This window comes from Homarus americanus, unplaced genomic scaffold, assembly GCF_018991925.1.
Source record: "Homarus americanus isolate GMGI-L3 unplaced genomic scaffold, GMGI_Hamer_2.0 scaffold52687, whole genome shotgun sequence".
Classification (NCBI taxonomy): Eukaryota; Metazoa; Arthropoda; class Malacostraca; order Decapoda; family Nephropidae; genus Homarus; species Homarus americanus.
Window position 1 is genome coordinate 227,501 of NW_024734362.1, and position 20,060 is coordinate 247,560.

Here is a 20,060-nt window from a genome sequence, read left to right on the forward strand (position 1 = left end):
TATGTGTATGTATGTGTGCATGTGTGTGTGTGCGTGTCTGTCTGTCTGTATGTGTATGTGTGTGTGTGTGTGTGTTTGTGTGTGTATGTATATGTGTGTGTGTATGTGTATGTATGTGTGTGTGTACGTATGTGTGTATGAGTGTGAGTGTGTGTATGTGTGTGTGTACGTATGTGTGTATGAGTGTGTGTGTGTGTATGTGTGTGTGTGTGTGTTTCTATGTCTGCGCCTGTCTATGTCCTTCGGTCTGTGTCTGCCTTTGTCCTTCTGTCTGTCTGTCTGTCTGTCTGTCTTTTAAATACATAGAAGACAATGTGGCGAGCACCTAAACGTAAACACGATTTTAAAAACAAAAAATAAAGGAGTAATCAACAGCGGCCATCTTGTTTCATAATTCCACAGTGGCCATCTTGTTTCATAATTCCACAGCGGCCATCTTGTTTCATAATTCCACAGTGGCCATCTTGTTTCATAATTCCACAGGCGGCCATCGTGTTTCATAATTCCAGTGGCCATCTTGTTTCATAATTCACAGCGGCCATCTTGTTTCATAATTCCACAGCGGCTATCTTGTTTCATAATTCCACAGCGGCCATCTTGTTTCATAATTCCACAGTGGCCATCTTGTTTCATAATCCACAGTGGCCATCTTGTTTCATAATTCCACAGCAAGCCATCTTGTTTTCATAATTCCACAGCGGCCATCTTTTTTCCACAGCGGCCATAATTCCACAGCTGTCATCTTGTTTCATAATTAATTCATTCTGCAGCGGCCATCTTGTTTCATAATTCCACAGCTGGCCATCTTGTTTCATATTCCACACATCTTGTTTTATACTCCATATTGGCCATCTTGTTTCATAATTCCACAGCGGCCATCTTGTTTCATAATTCCAGCGGCCATCTTGTTTCATAATTTGCCAGCGCAGAGGCCATCTTGTTTCATAATTCCACAGCGGCCACAGCGGCCATCTTGTTTCATAATTCCACAGCTTGTCATCTTGTTTCATAATTCCACAGCTGTCATCTTGTTTCATAATTCCACAGGCCATCTTGTTTCAATTCCACAGTGGCCATCTTGTTTCATAATTCCACAGCGGCTATCTTGCATTCATAATTCCACAGCGGCCATCGTGTTTCATAATTCCACAGCTGCCATCTTGTTTCATAATTCCACAGCTGTCATCTTGTTTCATAATTCCACAGCTGTCATCTTGTTTCGCACCACAGCTGTCATCTTGTTTCATAATTCCACAGTCTACAATTCCAATGTCATCTTGTTTCATAATTCCACAGCTGTCATCCATAATTCCAGCTGTCATCTTGTTTCATAATTCCACAGCTGTCATCTTGTTTTCATAATTCGAGTGGCTATCTTGTTTCATAATTCCAGTGGCTATCTTGTTTCATAATTCACAGGCTATCTTGTTTCATAATTCCACAGCTGCCATCTTGTTTCAATAATTCCACAGCTGTCATCTTGTTTCATATTTCACAGCGGCCATCTTGTTTCATCTGCCATCTTTTCATAATTCCACAGCTGTCATCTTGTTTCATAATTCCACAGCGGTCATCTTGTTCATAATTCCCATGGCCATCTTGTTCATAATTCCACAGCTGTCATCTTGTCATTGTTTCATAATTCCACACAGCGGCCATCTTGTTTCATAATTCCACGCGATGACCATCTTGTTTCATAATTCCACAGCGGCCAGAAATTATATGGGAGGTAGCTGTCTGACCATGGTGGAGACTGACCCTTACCTGGATTCACTCCTTACTCAAGACACAATTACGTCTCAGGTATTGGGTGAGTTTAATAATAATAATAATAATAATAATAAATAATAATAATAATAATAATAATAATAATAGTAATAATAATAAATAATAATAATAATAATAATAATAATAATAATAATAATAATAATAATAATAATAAATAATAAATAATAATAATAATAATAATAATAATAATAATAATAATAATAAATAATAATAATAATAATAATAATAATAATAATAATAATTAATAATAATAATAATAATAATAATAATAATAATAATAATAAATAATAATAATAATAATAATAATAATAATAATAATAATAATAATAATAATAATAATAATAAATAATAATAATAATAATAATAATAATAATAATAATAATAATAACAATAATAATAATAATAATAATAATAATAATAATAATAATAATAATAATAAATAATTCCCTTCTGGTACTTACCGAGAGCGGCGCTGCTAATGACTTTATACATAGTGGACGTCATAACTGATGGTATCTGGGCTGGTGACGTTATAGTTTCACATCCCAACACTGAAAATAGATTTTTTTCTTTTAAAAGTCTAATTAATAACAATCAGGTGACGAAAGGAACAAAAATAAATAATAATAATAAATTCAACTTTACAGGACAGTCAAGCAACTGTTCCTTAACGTCACTCTATTTTGTTCCAATATTCTAAGAAGACCGTGATATATATATAAAGTATATTGTATATTCCTTTAAAACATTGTATCTTAAAGTAACTCAGTATCTATATTAAAGTAACTCAGTATCTATATTAAAGTAACTCAATATCTATCTTAAAATAACTCAGTAAACTAATATACCTTTCAGGGAGGCACATCAATGACATCATCTTAACATTATTTAAAAGCTTTCCAGGATATTTTCACCGTAATAATTTGGTTCAATATTTTATATAAACATAAAATTTTTACATAATTACTATAAAAAAAGTCACAGAAGCAGTTAGTGTAGGTAGGATTTAACTTAAGTGCTGACAGACGTAAATGAAAAACGACACTTGCTTTGATAATACAAATCATATTATAATTTAGAAGTAAAATCATCTTTCCTTTTAAATATTAATGAAAATAAGTAAAAGTTAATAAGTAAGAGGCGACCGACCGTAGCCCAAGTCTCTCTCTCCTCTCTCTCTCTCTCTCTCTCTCTCTCTCTCTCACACCAGCTCGTCCTTAACGGTGCACACGTTACACTTGAGCAGCAGCAGTAGTGAACGTATTGACAACAGCAGTAGGGAGGCCAGGTAGGTTCACACACCTTCATTACCATCACAATCAAGCAGTCTAAAGGGCCAGACACAGCAGGTAAACACACATGAGGTCTGGAGGTGTGTGTGTGTGTGTGAGTTGTGACCGCTGAGAGGCTGGTCTTTTTTATCTTATGCTGAGGGAGGGAGGAAGGAGGGGGTGAAGGGGAGGGGGGGCTAGATATCCGAACCCGAACTCAATTCAGAACTCGAACCAAACTGAGAACCGTATCCGAACCCGAAACGACCTGAAGCCGACCCTGAATCCCACCCAAACCCCACAACCAGATTAATTTATTTTCTTTTTTGAAGCTGCAGTCTGATTTTAAAGGGTTAGGTTAGGTTAGGTTACGTTAGGTTAGGTTAGGTTAGGTTACGTTAGGTTAGGTTACGTTAGGTTACGTTAGGTTAGGTTAGGTTAGGTTAGGTTAGGTTAGGTTAGGTTAGGTTAGGTTAGGTTAGGTTAGGTTACAGGTGATTAGGATTAAGTAAGACGAGGTATACAGTAAGTTAAGATGCATTAAGTCTGGGTTGGGTTAGATTAGGTTAGATTAGGTTAAGTTAGGTTCGGGCTCCGGGTTTAAGCGGCCAGACACAACAGGTGGGAGAGAGATAAACAATGAGTGATGGTGTGTGTGTGTGTGTGTGTGTGTGTGTGTGTGTGTGTGTGTGTGTGTGTGTGTGACAGACAGACAGACAGACAGACAGTTTTTGATACATTTCAGAAAGCTTAGATACAATTTAAGTAAGCTTCTCATCTAACCAATTCACAGTTAATTATATCACTTACACACAGTCTAGAACCAGTTAAGATGATCCTCTCACCTGTAATTACCAGTTAGATCAGCCAGGTGCTCTATACAGTTAATAACACTCCAGTCAGTACAGTTAGAATGAAGTCACCTTACTAGAACAAGCCAGTAACAGTCACTCTAATCTTGTGTGTGAACTGGTGGAGGTGGTCTGTTTGTCTGTCTGTCTGTCTGTCTGTCTGTCTGTCTGTTTACAAAACAAGGTCCTAGCCTAGGGAATGGTGCCCTTATATGTGTGTGTGTGTGTGTGTGTGTGTGTGTGTGTGTGTGTGTGTGTGTGTGTGACAGATAAAAGACAGCCAGGTAAGTTAATGAATTAATAATAACTTTGTTGCTACTTCTACTACAGGTAATAATAATAATAATAATAATAATAATAATAATAATAATGATAACTCTGTTACACTATTATAGTGTTTGTTCTAAACCACCACCCACAACCACCACCTATTAACCACCACCCACAACCACCCACCCAACCACCCACCACCACCACCCACAACCACCACCACCCACCACCACCACCACCACCTACACCCCCACTTACACCACATCACTTCACACCTCACTACCACCATCCATCACCACCATCCAACACCACCCACCACCACCACCTACACCATCACTACCACCACTACCACCATCACCACATACAACCCCACCAACACCCACCATCACCACAACCACCATCCATCACCACCATCCACCACCACCCACCACCTACACTCCCACCTACAACACCACCACCATCACCTCCTCATCTCGTTGTGCTCGGGTGCGTAAGGAACATTACCATAGTCAACAGTACCATATGGTTTATTGATGACACATGTAGCCTTGTGATATGTCTTACCTGTGGGAGTCTTACCTGTGGGAGTCTTACCTGTGGGAGTCTTACCTGTGGGAGTCTTTACCTGTGGGAGTCTTACCTGTGGGAGTCTAGTCTTACCTGTGGGAGTCTTTACCTGTGGGAGTCTTACCTGTGGGAGTCTTACCTGTGAGAGTCTCACCTGTGGGAGTCTCACCTGTGGGAGTCTCACCTGTGTGGGTCTCACCTGTGGGGGTCACACACACACAGTTCACCATCTCTGACCCTCAATATCTCTACTACCACCACCACTACCACCATCGGCACGGTTCCCGCCACACAGGTGTACCGTTAAGGTGTCACTCCTCGCCGCCGTGTCCAAGTCTGGTCTAAATTTATCCAGCTATTCATACAGTAAATTTCTTCCGTGTTAACTGAAGGTGTGAGAAACGCCTACTATAACTTGCTCACTTAACTTACGACCTAAAGATGGATTCCCCCGAAACACTTACGTAAATTTATCCCTCTAAATTGAATTATAAAAACGTACCCAAGGTAGATACCCAAAGGTGCATAAATTACTTAATCCCGCTAATGGCAGGTGCGAGGTCGGGTTTACCTGGTTGACTGTGCACAACAAGACGATGGTGGATTCTTAAGAAGGTCTCACTACCTGGGGAGGTATAAAGGTGTTTAATTGACATACTTTTGATAAGACATAATTTTTTTAGGTGAAAATAAGGTAAATAGATTAAGCTATGAGACTTATGGATAATTATATATATTTTTTTTTAATCCAAGGTTAGTTACGTGTGACGAATGGACGACCACTTTTCTTGCCCTTCCTCCTCCTCCTTCTTCTATTCCTCCTCTTCCTCCTTCTTCTACTCCTTCTCCCCCTCCTTAACGCCCCCCCCCCCCAGACATAAAAGTTAAGGAAGTGATACACATTTGTCTAGTCGCATGTTGACCTGCTCTCTTTCTCTCCCTCCCTCTCTTCTTCTCACCTTCTCCTCTACCCCTCCCCTTAACCCCTTCCTACCCCCCTTCCCTCCATCACTAGACATAGAGGTCAAGAAAGTGCTATACATTTGTCCGGCAGTATGTTGACCTGCTCTTTCTCTTCCTCTCCTCCTCCTCACCCCTAACCCTCACCCCTCCTTCCCTAACCCTCACCCCTCCCCCTTGTCCAATCTCACCCAGACAAATATTGACCAGCGTTGGGATTCTGACCACAAAATGACGCCCACAGTTAGCTGAGGGGGCGGGGAGGGTGAGGCTGTTAGGAGGTTGGGAGTCTAACTGTTAGATCCTAAGGAGTCTATCAACAAGATCCTAGGGAGTCTATCTATAAGTCTACGTGAGTCTACCTATAAACTTCCGTGAGTCTGTTTCACCTCTGCTAAAACATTCAGAATTACCTAAATCAACAAAGCCGATTATATCCAGGTTTTGGAAATACAGAAAGCAGACAGACGCCCGGGTTCGAAATATCCCAACTCCGAAACCTCGAACCCTGAAACATCCGTAGCTGGAACTCCTGAAGGTGTATTAACAGGCTGGAAACTTGACCGAAACATCCCACATCGGCCTGACTATAAAACCAACAGGTGTGTGTGTGTGTGTGTGTGAACTAGCGTACAGTACCTCTCGACCGACCCACCAGCAGACCTCTTGACCTCCTTCACCGCCTCCGTCACTACCCCCAGCAGGCAGGGTTGTCTGGGTCAGGTCATGGGGTCAAAGAACAAAAGAAAAGAAAGATAAAGAGAGAGAGCAAAGGAAAAATAGAAAATGGTCCGTCTGTCTGTCTGTGTGTCAAAAGAAAAGACGTAAAGAGGATGGTGGAAAGGTTTGTTATGCTATTAGCTCCGTGGTGTGAGCTAACGACACAGTAAACCTCTCCAGTAGGTTAGGTTAGGTTAGGTTAGGTTGAGGATCTTTAATTAAATATCCTACAGGTACAGCAGGTGTGATATATGAAGATTAATTTATAAAGTTATATATTTTGCCCTTTGGTAACTATATACTGTGGGTGATTATCTTATATAAATACGCATGTAAACAAAAGTTGACGACCTGGTGATCTGCAGAAGCGAAGAAAATAGTGAAAATTATTGAGAGGTAAATTTTGCAAGTGTGATTTTGTCGTTTCTGTGTCGACTCGCGAGAAGGTGTCCAGGTGTCTCCTCTTGTGCTACCTGTCACTCACTGGTTCATCATATACAGTAATGACCTATGTTGGTGAGTCTTATAGATCCTTGAGAAACATTCGGACACCAGAAGAATTATCAAACATATTGGGAGACTTTTACTCTTATTGCCGAGCTGCTGGCTGTTGAGAGCTTCACGGCCGGTGCATCAGACCATCCGACAAACGTTGATGCGGACAGAGGCAACAGTGTGCAATAAACCTGTATTGGGATTTTCTTACACCCCCCGAAACCAGTCGTCAAGATCCAGTTCGAGTTGAAAAAATGGGAGAACGTCGCGACTGATAAACGACCGACCACTGTTAATATCTGATCAGTGGGGCCATTACCCTAACACATCCACAACGCTTCAGCTCTTCCCTACACTGCTAATTACTACTGGTGAGCCAGGTGTTTGTCCTTAAAACTCTAACTAACAATTACTGATAAGGTCCACTATGAAGGAGGAGGACAGTTTGGAGGCCCAACTATTGCTAAAAGTGAATGGCACACACACACACACACACAGGCTCCTACTACCACCTGAGATCCCTCGCCCGAGAATTGCTGTTCGACACCACAACCGCATCCAGCCCATACGAGCACAAACTGATCGCTATAAGAACAGCCCAGTCCCAACCATTGTAAAAATTATCAATAACGTGTAATCAACCAGTGTATTCGCTCCCAGTCAATCTTACTTCTTGCACTGTCACTATATTGAAATGCCCTGTAGTTTGAGCTTCTCCCCACCTAGTTGTTATATATCATATTTGTATCACTTATGTTACTTGTATATTATTTGTAAATCAAGAGACCCATTCCCCAATCATGTAACTATATATTTTCAGCATTCCGGCTGCCAAGCTCTTTCAAAAAACAGTTTATTATTATTATTATTATTATTATTATTATTATTATTATTATTATTATTATTATTATTATTGTTATTGTTGTTGTTGTTGTTGTTGTTATTATTATTATTACACACACACACACACACACACAGACTACTACTACTACTTTGCTGTCACTCGGAATCGAGTATGACGATCATCCAGCTATGATACAATGATATGAGTTATTAGGGATGTCACCTCGGTTAGTGAGTTTTGAGGTGACTAAAGAGGCCGATACGAGACCGGCAGAGTTGTTCACATTCGTTACATATGTGGAGGGCTCCATCTACTGTGGGAGAGGCGGTGGCAGTGTCTTTCCGGCGTTGGCGCTTGTCTGCCTCGGTTTACAGTCGGGCTAACTCGAAAGTATTGACACCTTCTCTTGTGGTGCTCCTCCAAGCGTTACGGTGTGGAGTAATCGTCTCCCAGGTGAGGGGGTCGATTTGGCACTTTTCAGGTTTGTCTTAAGACTATCCTTATACCTTTTCAGTTGCCCGTCAGCGTTACGGTTACTATTCGTTAGGAGACTGTAAAGTAGCTGCTTTGGCGGTCTACTGTCGTCCATACGTGTAACATGACCAGTCCAGCGTAGTTGTTCATGGATAATGGTAGCCTCGATGCTCCTACAGTTGGTATCAGCAAGAATACTGGCATTTGTTCTCTTGCCTTCTCAGTGAACTCGAAAGATGGAACGTAGACTACGTTGGTGAAAGTTTTCAAGCGCCTTGAGGTGCCTCCTGTCCTCCAAGGAGCACAACCTTATCTTCTCTGGGGATAGAGGTTAGCACTCTGTCGAGGTCAGCGTAAAATGCCTCCTTGATGTCATTCTCTGCACCCAGTGTTGTGGCGTATGCACTGATGAAGAAGGCATGACACACACACACACACACACACACACACACACACACACACACACACACACACACACACACACACACACACACACACACACCATTAGTTGGCTCTGACTGTGACCATTTCATTTTGCACTATATCCTCCATTATAAAGTTAATACAACATTCCATTTGTATATTTTATCATTCTATTTTAACATTGTGTTGAACCGTAGCCAGCAGGACCTTGGAGTGCCCCAGACATGAGCCATCAGTTGCCTCTCCCAGTAAGAGCCAGACGGTCAGCGGGGTTCATCGTTCACTCAGATACCACCGTGAACTCTCGCCTTTGTAAGGAGTCACGTTCGTGTTAACCAGCCCCGCCTGCACACCTGTTGAGGCGCCCGGACAGGTAGACGGCAAGATACATGACCCAAGCAACACACACGAGCACACGTTCATCCAGCCCAAGCACACACGTACACGCACGTCAAGCACACGTACATACAGTCCAAACATACGTTCAACTATACGTACGTACACGAACGCCAAGCACACGTTTAAGTACACGCACATATAGTCATACGTACAAATATGCGCACGTACACTTAAACACAACACGCCTATGAACGTATACATAACACACACAGATAAAAACGAAGCTAATATGTTAATTTTATCAATATATTTTTTTTTCGCAGCCAAGATGAAATTTTTTGTAAATGTTTTTCTTTTTTAAAACTACAGCATCCCCCCCCCTAACATCTCCTTCTCTCTGTATCTCCCCCCGTTCTCTCTCTCTCTCTCTCTCTCTCTCTCTCCCCTTTCTCCCTCGTTCTCCCTCTCCCACCACCTCTAAGCCAGAGAGTTTAAGAGAATTAGTTTTCCAGTTGGCAGAGACTTGTGATAAAGGAGTATATTGATCACATCACCTGGGTACACGTGAGGCTGCCAGGTGAGAGAGTTAATTCATCTTACCTGCAGGAACAAAGGGCTTATTAGTCATTACGTGTTATCTTAAGTCACCTTGATGGACAGGTACACCGTGCGGGGTCTGCTTGTCTGCTTGCCACCCTGTCTGCTTGCCTACCTCCCTACTTGCCTTGTCTGCTTCCTTCCCTGCCTGAATGCCTCCCTGCTTGGCTGTCTCCTTTCCTCCCTTCCTCCTTGCTTCTTTATCTTCCTTCCTGCTTACATGCCTGCCCCCTTACCTTCCTCCTTCCCCCCCCTTCCTCTCTCCTCCCTCCCTCCCTTCTCTAAGTACACAATCAGGTTATTATACTTCCTAGGTTGCAGTAAGGGTGTCTAATCTTCATGTGAACCCCTCTAGAGAAACACATACTCTCCCTCGTAACGATACTTCATAACATAAACGTACGATCATCACCTGAGCCTCATTAAAGGTCAACAATAACAGGTCATTCAATTCGTTAGTTCACCTGTCACCTACGGAACACAAAACAATGCTTTAATATGACGTGTGATGTATGGACTATTTCATGCCATATTGAACCTTACAGACCCACAAATTAGACCTTGAATTGTGCGCCAGGAGCATCGTTTGTGTGTGTGTGTGTGTGTGTGTGTGTGTGTGTGTGTGTGTGTGTGTGTGTGTGTGTGTGCCCCGTGGACATGACAGGCGTCCCAAATCTGAATTCATTTATTATGTGTTATGTTGTTCTTTGGTTGTTTGAGTGTTTGTTTGTTTATGGATGATTGTTTGTGTGTGTTTACTTGATTGATGGGGTCTTGTACTATCTGTATATGTGTTTGTTTATTTGTTTGACCGTTTGTTTACCCATCTACCTACTGAAAATGTATGTATGTATGTATGTATGTATGTATGTATGTATGTATGTATGTATGATCAAGACCTCAATTACGCCCCTAAGATGACCGGCTCCAACCCATTACAAGAACACTAATTAAAAACCAGGTGAGCCCAAAATAGTTCACCTGCCTTACTTACCTTTACCTTGTACGTTAGGTAATGTCTCACCCCACCACCGGACACCTCACCCCCTTACGGACACCTTGATCGGACACCAAAGCGACCACAAGATGTCCTTCTAATGGGAGAGGTAGGATGGAGGTGATGACTCTGGGACACACACACACACACACACACACACACACACACACACACCTAAGGGTTCATCTACCATCAAGCACATCCAATATTTTACTCATTTACTGCTGAGTGTACATGTGCTAGTGTACACGAGAAACCTGACCTTCCACTCCAGTTAGGAAATTGAATTCGTGACCATTGTTAGGTTGAGAGAGACCTTAAGCACTCAGTAGCAGGAAGTGACCTTGATATAAAATCTTTCAATCATTAAATCTCTGTCCTGATTACTACTGACACTTTCTCTAGCGTTGGCACTTTCTCTAACGCTGACACTTTCGCTGCTAACGTGTAAAAAATATGTATTTGAACCCTTAAGAGTAAAATAATACCTTAAAAACTGTAAATGATTCGTCTACAGGTGTAAAAAAAAAGTAAATCCGTAAATAAACAAATAAATATAACAAACAAAACGGTAAATAAAAAGACAGAAAACGTAAAAAAAACCTAAAAAAAAAAAATACATATATATATATCAACCAGGTTCAGGGATGTAAAATAAATCCGTTTTTGCATCTTTTTAAATCCGGGCGTTAGTATTTACAAGTTCCACGAACGCTGGCGCACCTGATCGGATTTAACGCGGGAAAAAAGTATAGGAGAGACTGAGGGATTCGGGGCGGCGGTGTTCGATGCTCTGTTTACATACCGTGGGTGTGTAAGAACGTGTGGTAGAGAACGTCACATGGTGTTCTAACGCTTACTGTGGGTTAGTGGTTTAGAGAACGGCTTATATTATGGGTTAATGGCATTGAAAAAAGTACTGGTTCACTCTTTAGTCACCTCTTTACAGTATTGACTCAAGTTTGATTCATTATTGACTCACCTCCTCTACAGTACTGACTCACCCTTGACTCGCCTCTTTACAGTACTGACTCACTATTGACTCACCCCTCCGTACCAGGACAGGAATCACCTTCACATCAAGAGGTTTAAAAAGAGTCTCTCACGTCACACAACCTTGAAACGTCTTCTCCACCTCTCACTCGACTCCTACCTCGTCCTCAAGTTTTCTTTTCGTTTTGAGGATAAGTTCAAGGCCAAAGGAGGTCATGTTTGCTAAGTCTCTGGGATTGAGAACTTGAGTTGGAGGCTGTTCTTAATTTCTTCATAGGGGTTTGAGTGTGTTCGCTATTGAGAGGTTTTGCTGGGTTCTTGTGTCCGCTATTGGGAGGTCCTCCTTCATTTGTTTACGGTATAACTTAATTTTCGGCTCACGGGCTCAAAAGACCTCAGGTGAGATCTCAGGTAAGTATCTCAGGTAAGGTCATCATCAACAATAATACCAGGTGTTTAATTAATATTCCAGGTGAAGAGGTCAAAACTGATCGTCTACTCCACCATCACATTATATCACTAGCATCGGGTTAGGTTAGGTTAGGTTAGGATACGACTCAGTATAAACAATCACTAACGACTAATTAACTCACGAATCTCCAAATAAACGTACAATAATTAACACCTTCCTGCCATCCTTAGTTAAGATATGAAGCCAACAGGTGACACACATATGTAACTTACCATAACAAAAAACTTCCTCTTCCCTTAAAAAATATGAGACAGGGATCTAATTTACCATAAACACAAGCTTTCTCTCAGCCCTAGTTAAGGTGAGTTGACGTACACACACACACACACACACACACACACAGCCTCTCCCACATACACAGACCCCCATACACACATACAACTCTCCCATACACACAGACCCCCCCCCCCCACACACACACAAGGAAGAGTCAGAATTAGGGCGGAGGTCGGCCGCTATGACACAGGTAGAGCGGGGTCACTTCTCGCCCACCACACCAATACCTGTTTGGCCCACTGAATGGCATTCCCGAGGACCTTATATGTTGGGGTGTTGTTGTTGTGCCAAGATGGGTGTGGGGGGATGTGTGTGGGGGGGGGCTGTGTGTGGGGGGATGTGTATGGGGGCTGTGTGTGGGGGGATGTGTATGGGGCTGTGTGGGAGGATGTGTGTGGGCTGTGTGTGGGGGGAGATTGTCTGTGAGTGGGGCCGGAGGGCAGAGTGTGGGGGGTTTATTATTATTGGGGAACTCTGTGTGTATGGGGAGATTGTGTCTGTGTGGGGAATGGGCTGTGGGGGGAGAGGTAAGTTGCTGTGTGTGTGTTATGTATGGTGGGGGGAGGGAAAGGAAGAGCAGATAAAAGTGAGAGAGAACAGGAGACTAGAAGGAGAAGGAGAGGAGGAAGAGAAAGACAGAAGAGGGAGGAGGAGGGAGGAGGAATAGAAGAAAGGAGGAGGGAAGGACAGTATTGATGCTGCCAAGAAACTCACCTCTGAGATCACTCCATCAGTTCCTAATTTATTTAATAGATTATAGGGGTGCACCACCTCTCTCTCTCTCTCTCTCCTCTCTCTCTCTCTCTCTCTCTCTCTCTCTCGGGGTACAGGCATCACTCGGACAGCCTCAGCGTTTCAGCATGGTCCCTCTAATGGTCCCAGATGATTACTTCACTGTTGTCCCATTAGTGGTGGAGTGGAGTGGGGAGGAAGGGTTTGGGGAGGGTGAGGGAGTGGAGAGGGAGGAGTGGGGTGGAGTGGGGAGGAAGGGTTTGGGGAGGGTGAGGGAGTGGAGAGGGTGAACTAAATAAAGGTGGAGTGGGGAAGAAGGTGTGAAGAGGGTGGAGTAGGAAAAGTAGATAAAGGAGTGGAGAGGGAGGAGTGAGGTGGAGTGGGGAAGAAGGTGTGGAGAGGGTGGAGTGGGGTGGACAACATCGAGCCTCAATTAGCCACTCCTCTGACTCGCCCATGTTTTACTCTCTCTCTCTCTCTCTCTCTCTCTCTCTCTCTCTCTCTCTCTCACACCGAGCTGTATCATGCACGTGAGGCAATTACCAGGGTATTACAGGTATAAACGTATAATGAACTCAGCCTGTCTAATATTACCTAATGCATGTTGTAATTGATACGAGTTTAGGCCCTGTACTACCTAGGTAAATGATGGTTAAATTACAGGTGTAGCGTCAGGTTTAATCCGTGTTCAAGGTCTCTCTCTCTCTCACTCTCTCTCTCTCTCAGCTATCAACACCACAGCATCTTATTACATTATATATCACAAACATTAAGCTCCTATATCACCTCCTGAACTAACACGTAAAGTAAGACGTTGGTTTATATCACTCAATATTATACCTGTTTATATAGTGTATCTTATATTTCTTCCTATATCACTCAATATACCTAAGACAAAATATAACATCGTTTATAAAATCTATATATCAAGAGCTTAATATTATACACTACGTAAAATAGTATCTTATCTTATATATATATATATATATATATATATATTCACCGTTTTTTTTCTCAGTATTGACTAATCATTCTAAGTCGACGATTGGGTTAAGTGAGATTAGGAGATTAAGGCCACCTACGTGAAGACCTGTACTGTGGTTTTATATTATTATTATAAAGATAAGGCTTCAATTTTTATATATTTTCAAGGCTTCAATTAACCTGAACCGCACCTGGTTATATTATTTACCTGATATTATGAAAGTTTGGTTTGTTTAACATAGGAAACAGTGTGTGTGTGTGTGTGTGTGTGTGTGTGTGTGTGTGTGTGTGTGTGTGCGCACGCAGCCACACACAGGGTGATCAAATGCGTCTTGTGTGGCAGCATTAAGTTAGTGATAAAGTGCGAGCACTGCTTGCTCCCTCTCGCTTTCAGTTGCCGCCGCTGGCTAGCCCTCGGGGCGAACAGGGAGGAGCACCACACGAGAAGGTGTCAATACTTTCGAGTTAGCCCGACTGCAAACCAAGGCAGACAAGCGCCAACGCCGGAAAGACACTGCCACCGCCTCTCCCACAGTAGATGGAGCCCTCCACATATGTAACGAATGTGAACAACTCTGCCGGTCTCGTATCGGCCTCTTTATTCACCTCAAAACTCACTAACCGAGGTGACATCCCTAATAACTCATATCATTGTATCATAGCTGGATGATCGTCATACTTGATTCCGAGTGACAGCAAAGTAGTAGTAGTAGTAGCTGCACACAGGAGGAACGAGAACGAGATGATAAGGGCATACGGGGAGAGAATTCAAAACGTTGATCAAGGCAGCTTCACTCCTCTAGTGTTCACAACCTCTGGTGGGATGGGACCAAGTGCAAGATGTTTCTACGCCAGACTCGCGGAGTTAATCTCCGAACAGAAGCAGCAGCCCAGAAGTTATGTTACAGCCTGGATGAGATGTTGACTGTCTTTCTCTCTCCTTAGGTCGGCTTTGCTCTGCCTCAGGGGAACGAGAGCTTCTGCCCCAATGCCGACAACAGCTGCAGATATTGACTATGAGGCTACAGTCACTGAATATCGCATAGATCTGCGGCTTAACTAACTCAACACAGATAGGATAGCTACTTATGTATTAGGATATTTAATATTAAGGTGATAAAATGGCGGCGAAGGTGTGGCTATTGGGGGAGGCTGGAGGCCATTATAAAAAAAAAAAGTAGTAGTAGTAGTAGTAGTAGTAGTAGCGTATGATCTCAGAATACACTGACCTTGATAGAATGAACACCTGCCTCACCTCAACCCCCTCCTTACCCCTACCACCTACCAGCCCCCACCCCTCCACAACCCCCCACCATCACTCCCCGACCTGGTTAACAGCAACATCGTCAACATTCAACCCTCGAGTCACAGAACATCTTTGGTGACATTTTTACCGATAACTGGAGACATCAGAGAATAATGCCTGTAATTTAGACAGTCTCGGTATATTAACGCTATCTTGGTTTCCGTCTGTTGTGTGAATTTGGTTTAGTGGTTTTAGAGAGACTTGCAAATCAGTAAATAATTTTAATACTACACATAACAGGATGTATTTATATTTTAAAGAGCAGATCACGTGTCATGTGAAGGTCGCACGCACAAGCACACACACACACACACACACACACACACACACACACACACACACACACACACACACACACACCTGCTTCAGGATCTTCCCATGCTGGTAATGACGTCACCTAAAGCATCACTCATGACGTGTGCGAGGAGGGATGCCACGTACGATAATATCTACAAGTCCAAGCTACAGTTCTTGTCTGTAACTTAAAGATTCCTTGTATCACGTTTCGGGTAACATGGCTGTCTATTTAACGATTACAAACTGGTGATTGAATAAGTAATGAGTTGAATATAAATAAGTTCCAGGTTGAGTAAAAAATATAAAACTTAATAGAGATGGATATTGCGATACGTGGTAACTCACCTGTGACGTTAAGGCCGTCAGAGAGCCGAGTTGACTATGGAAGTACTCTTGCTATGACGGTAGATGATGGCATCCATTAATAATTCATACTGTAAGCTACTAACGTCCTGTCCCTCTGTGTCGAGCGAAGTAAGACACATAATACGTCATACGGATGGATTTAGGTATAAGGAAATATATGAGTAACTTCTGGTCGTCGGAAAATGATGAGTTGTCGTTATGTTTACGCTGGGGGGGGGGGGGGGGGGGGGGGGGAGATACGATCCGCTGGTAGTGACTTGACAGTCTCTCAGGTACGCGGGTGACCTCATCTTCCAGGATAGTCCCTTGGTCACGCCAGGCTGCCTTCCTTACCTGCGCCAGGGAGAGGACCTACCTGCGGACCTACCTGAGAGGACCTACCTAAGCCAGGGGGAGAGGACCTACCTGCGGACCTACCTGAGAGGACCTACCTGCCTACTATCATACTAGTGTGACTCTTTTACTACTACTACGACTAATTAAAACTACTTCTACAGCTCAAACTATTTTTACTACTACTACCAATAATAATAATAATAATAATAATAATAATAATAATATTAATAATAATAATAATAATAATAATAATAATAATAATAATATTAATATTAATAATAATAATAATAATAATAATAATAATAATAATAATAATAATAATAATAATAATAATAATAATAATAATAATAATAATATTAATATTAATATTAATAATAATAATAATAATAATAATAATAATAATAATAATAATAATCAACAGACAGGATAGGACTCGGAGCAACGGATTCAAGTTGGATAAGTTTAGGTTTAGGAGGGAGATAGGAAGGAACTGGTTCACAAATAGGGTGGTGGACGAGTGGAACAAGCTTAGCAACTTTGTAGTAAGTGCTGGAACGCTGGAAAGTTTCGAAAGGAGGCTAGATAGATTCATGGATGATAGAGAGTGGTAGTAACTCTCGACAGGAGCTGCCATGCACAGGCCAACCGGCCTATTGCAGACTCCTTATTTTCTTATGTTCTTATGTTCTTAAGTTAATTAGGTTAAATTACTACCAAAAAAATAATACCTCACGGGATATTAAACTAAGGTAGATATATTAACCCACAGGTGTTCCTCATCTCACCTGTCTAACTGTCTTCAAACTCACCTCAAGAACTGTTTGACTGGCTTGTACTACACTCGGTGACTGTACACAGTTTTAGCAGGAAAGTTGTCCATCACGTCTCAATGACCATGACAGTCAACGGAGCTTTGTTATGCCGTCTGTATGTATGTTACGTCAGGCTCTTTGTGTGTGGCATGTTGCTTTTGTATGTATGCATGTATACACTCAGACAGGCAGACATACAGGAATACATACACGACAGCACACGTACACATACGCATGGAAGCATAGACTCACATAATATATACATACATACCTACGTTTCCTACATACATACATACATACATACATACATACATACATAAAACAAGTTGCTCGTAACCTAACCTAACCAAACACAGCCACAAAGACACAGACACTCATACCGACAAAGACAGACAGACTAACCGTCATATATATTATACAGTTAGGAAATAACAGGTGATACAAACAGTCACCTATTACCCCCCCCTCTCTTGTGATGGTGTAACGCACAGCTCTACTTATTGCAGTTGTTGTTTTCGCCATGGTCTGTCTGTCTGTCTGTCTGTCTGTCTGTCTGTCTGTTTGTTTACCTCTCTCTCTCTCTCTCTCTCACCTGGAGGACGAGCTCTCCTCACCTGAGCCTCAGAGGTGACCCACAAGGTGAGACTCAAACGGACTTCCGGTGAGTCAGTTGGATGGGGGGGAGGGGGAGGAGGAGGAGGAGGAGGAGGAGGAGGAGGAGGAGGAGGAGGAGGAGGAGGAGGAGGAGGAGGGGGAGGAGGAGGAGGAGGAGGAGGAGGAGGAGGAGGATGAAGAGGAGGAGGAGGAGGAGGAGGAGGAGGAGGAGTTGTATATTGGCCTCTCTCTGTAAAAATATGAATCACTGGAAAAAATCCCGGATCTGAATCGAGACAAAATCAGTATGTGTGTACGGGAGGGGGGTGGGAGGGGGTGGGTGGGAGGGGGGTGGGGTGGAGGTGTGGGGGGTGGGGAGGGAGAGGGTGGAGGGGATGGATGAATCAGAAGAGCATGATTATAGTAGAAGAAAAACGGAGGGAAGGAGGAAGAGGAATAAAGGAGAGAGAGAGAGAGAGAGAGAGAGAGAGAGAGAGAGACATTATTATTATTAGTATTAGTATTTTTTTATTATTATCATTATTATTATTATTATTTACCTCTTCTTCTATAGTAATTACATTTCTTCACCTTAGGTGTTTTTTAATCTTTTTTTCTCCTAATTATCAAGATCTTCACTGATTAGTGGAAGATAACGTTAATCTTACCTCCCGTCCCACACTCTCAGCAGGCCACACTCTTTCTCAGTAGATCTTGACCCAGTACAAGGAAGCTACACGTCTCTTTCAAGGTAATGACGAGCTGGAATATGCTTCGTGTGAGAGAGAGAGAGAGAGAGAGAGAGAGAGAGAGAGAGAGAGAGAGAGAGAGAGAGAGAGGTGAAATATTCACTATTCCAAAATTGAGTTTTATTCTAATCAAATCATTACGTCATAGTAGTTGAAATTATGACGTCAGAGTACCTTACCTATGACGTCACAGTACCCAGAAGTATGACGTCACAGTACCCAGAAGTAAACAGCTATTTAGTTCCTTGTTGCTGACGTCACTAAATAGACTCATCGTTGTAAAGGAGGTACACTTTATCTATCTATCTATCTATCTATGTACACAACTCCCACTAACGACACACACACACACACACACACACACACTAAAACGCATCAGGAAAAAGGTTCTCTCAGGCAGTCAGTTAGTCAGTGAATTGAGAAGTACTTTATTGCCATGGCCGGGGGTGCAGTGAGGAACCCAGACAGTAATAGGGCCAGAGACGCAGGTGGGGATGAAAGTCTCTCAGTCAGACAGTCAGACAGTCAGACAGTCAGACAGTCAGCAAGGTGAGGTAATACGGGTACCCAGGAAATTCCATTGAGGTTTTCATCTTTAGAGTGAAATGATGAGTCAGCGTATTTGAGTAGGTCAGATAGGTTGACCTCACCTCCCACGGATGACCTCCCTGGGTAGTGCAACCTCCAGGGTGCTTCTTCTTCCTTGTTCGAAAAAAATTATCGTTTTAACTGAGCGTTGGTGGTGGTGGTGGTGGTGGTGGTGGTGGTGGTGGTGGTGGTGGTGGTGGTGGTGGTGGTGACGTGGTTCTTCGGTGTGGGTGTGGGAAGCAACATCAACCTAACATAACCTAACCAAACGTAACGTAACGTAACCTAACCTAACCTAACCTAACCTAACCTAACCTAACCTAACCTAACGTAACCTAACCTAACCTAACCTAACGTAACGTAACCTAACGTAACCTAACCTAACCTAACCTAACCAAACCTAACGTAACCTAACCTAACCTAACCTAACCAAACCTTCCAAAAACTCTCTCCAATTCTCCATCCTCCCAAACTCCCTCCAACCTTTCAACCGTCCATCCAAGACTTCTTCCAGCCCTCCCTCTAACAGTTCCTCCAACAGTCCCTCCAACCCTCCAACAGCCCCACCCTCTACCCCAACAGTGATGTGGGTTCATCTCTTCACCTTGTCAACAGAGGGTGGCCCACGGTGACGTCATCGTTGCGTTACGTACATAAACTGAAGGAAGTGACGTAATGTACCGGAATTCACCTGTCATTAAAGTTACGTTATGTACAGGCAAGGCAGAGACAGGTAACGTAATAATTAATCTACAGGTAATGATAGAGGTACAGTCCCTCCAACACAATCCTCTCCCTCCAATACTCCAACAGACCTCTCCAAATCTCACCCTCCTTTCACACCCTCCAAGTCCCTCCAACCCTCCAGAAACTCTTGGGAAGGGTTAAATGCACCAGGTAAGACAGGTATACATCAGGTGTTCCGTCAGTGGATGAGCACAATGAGGCGACGGGACAGG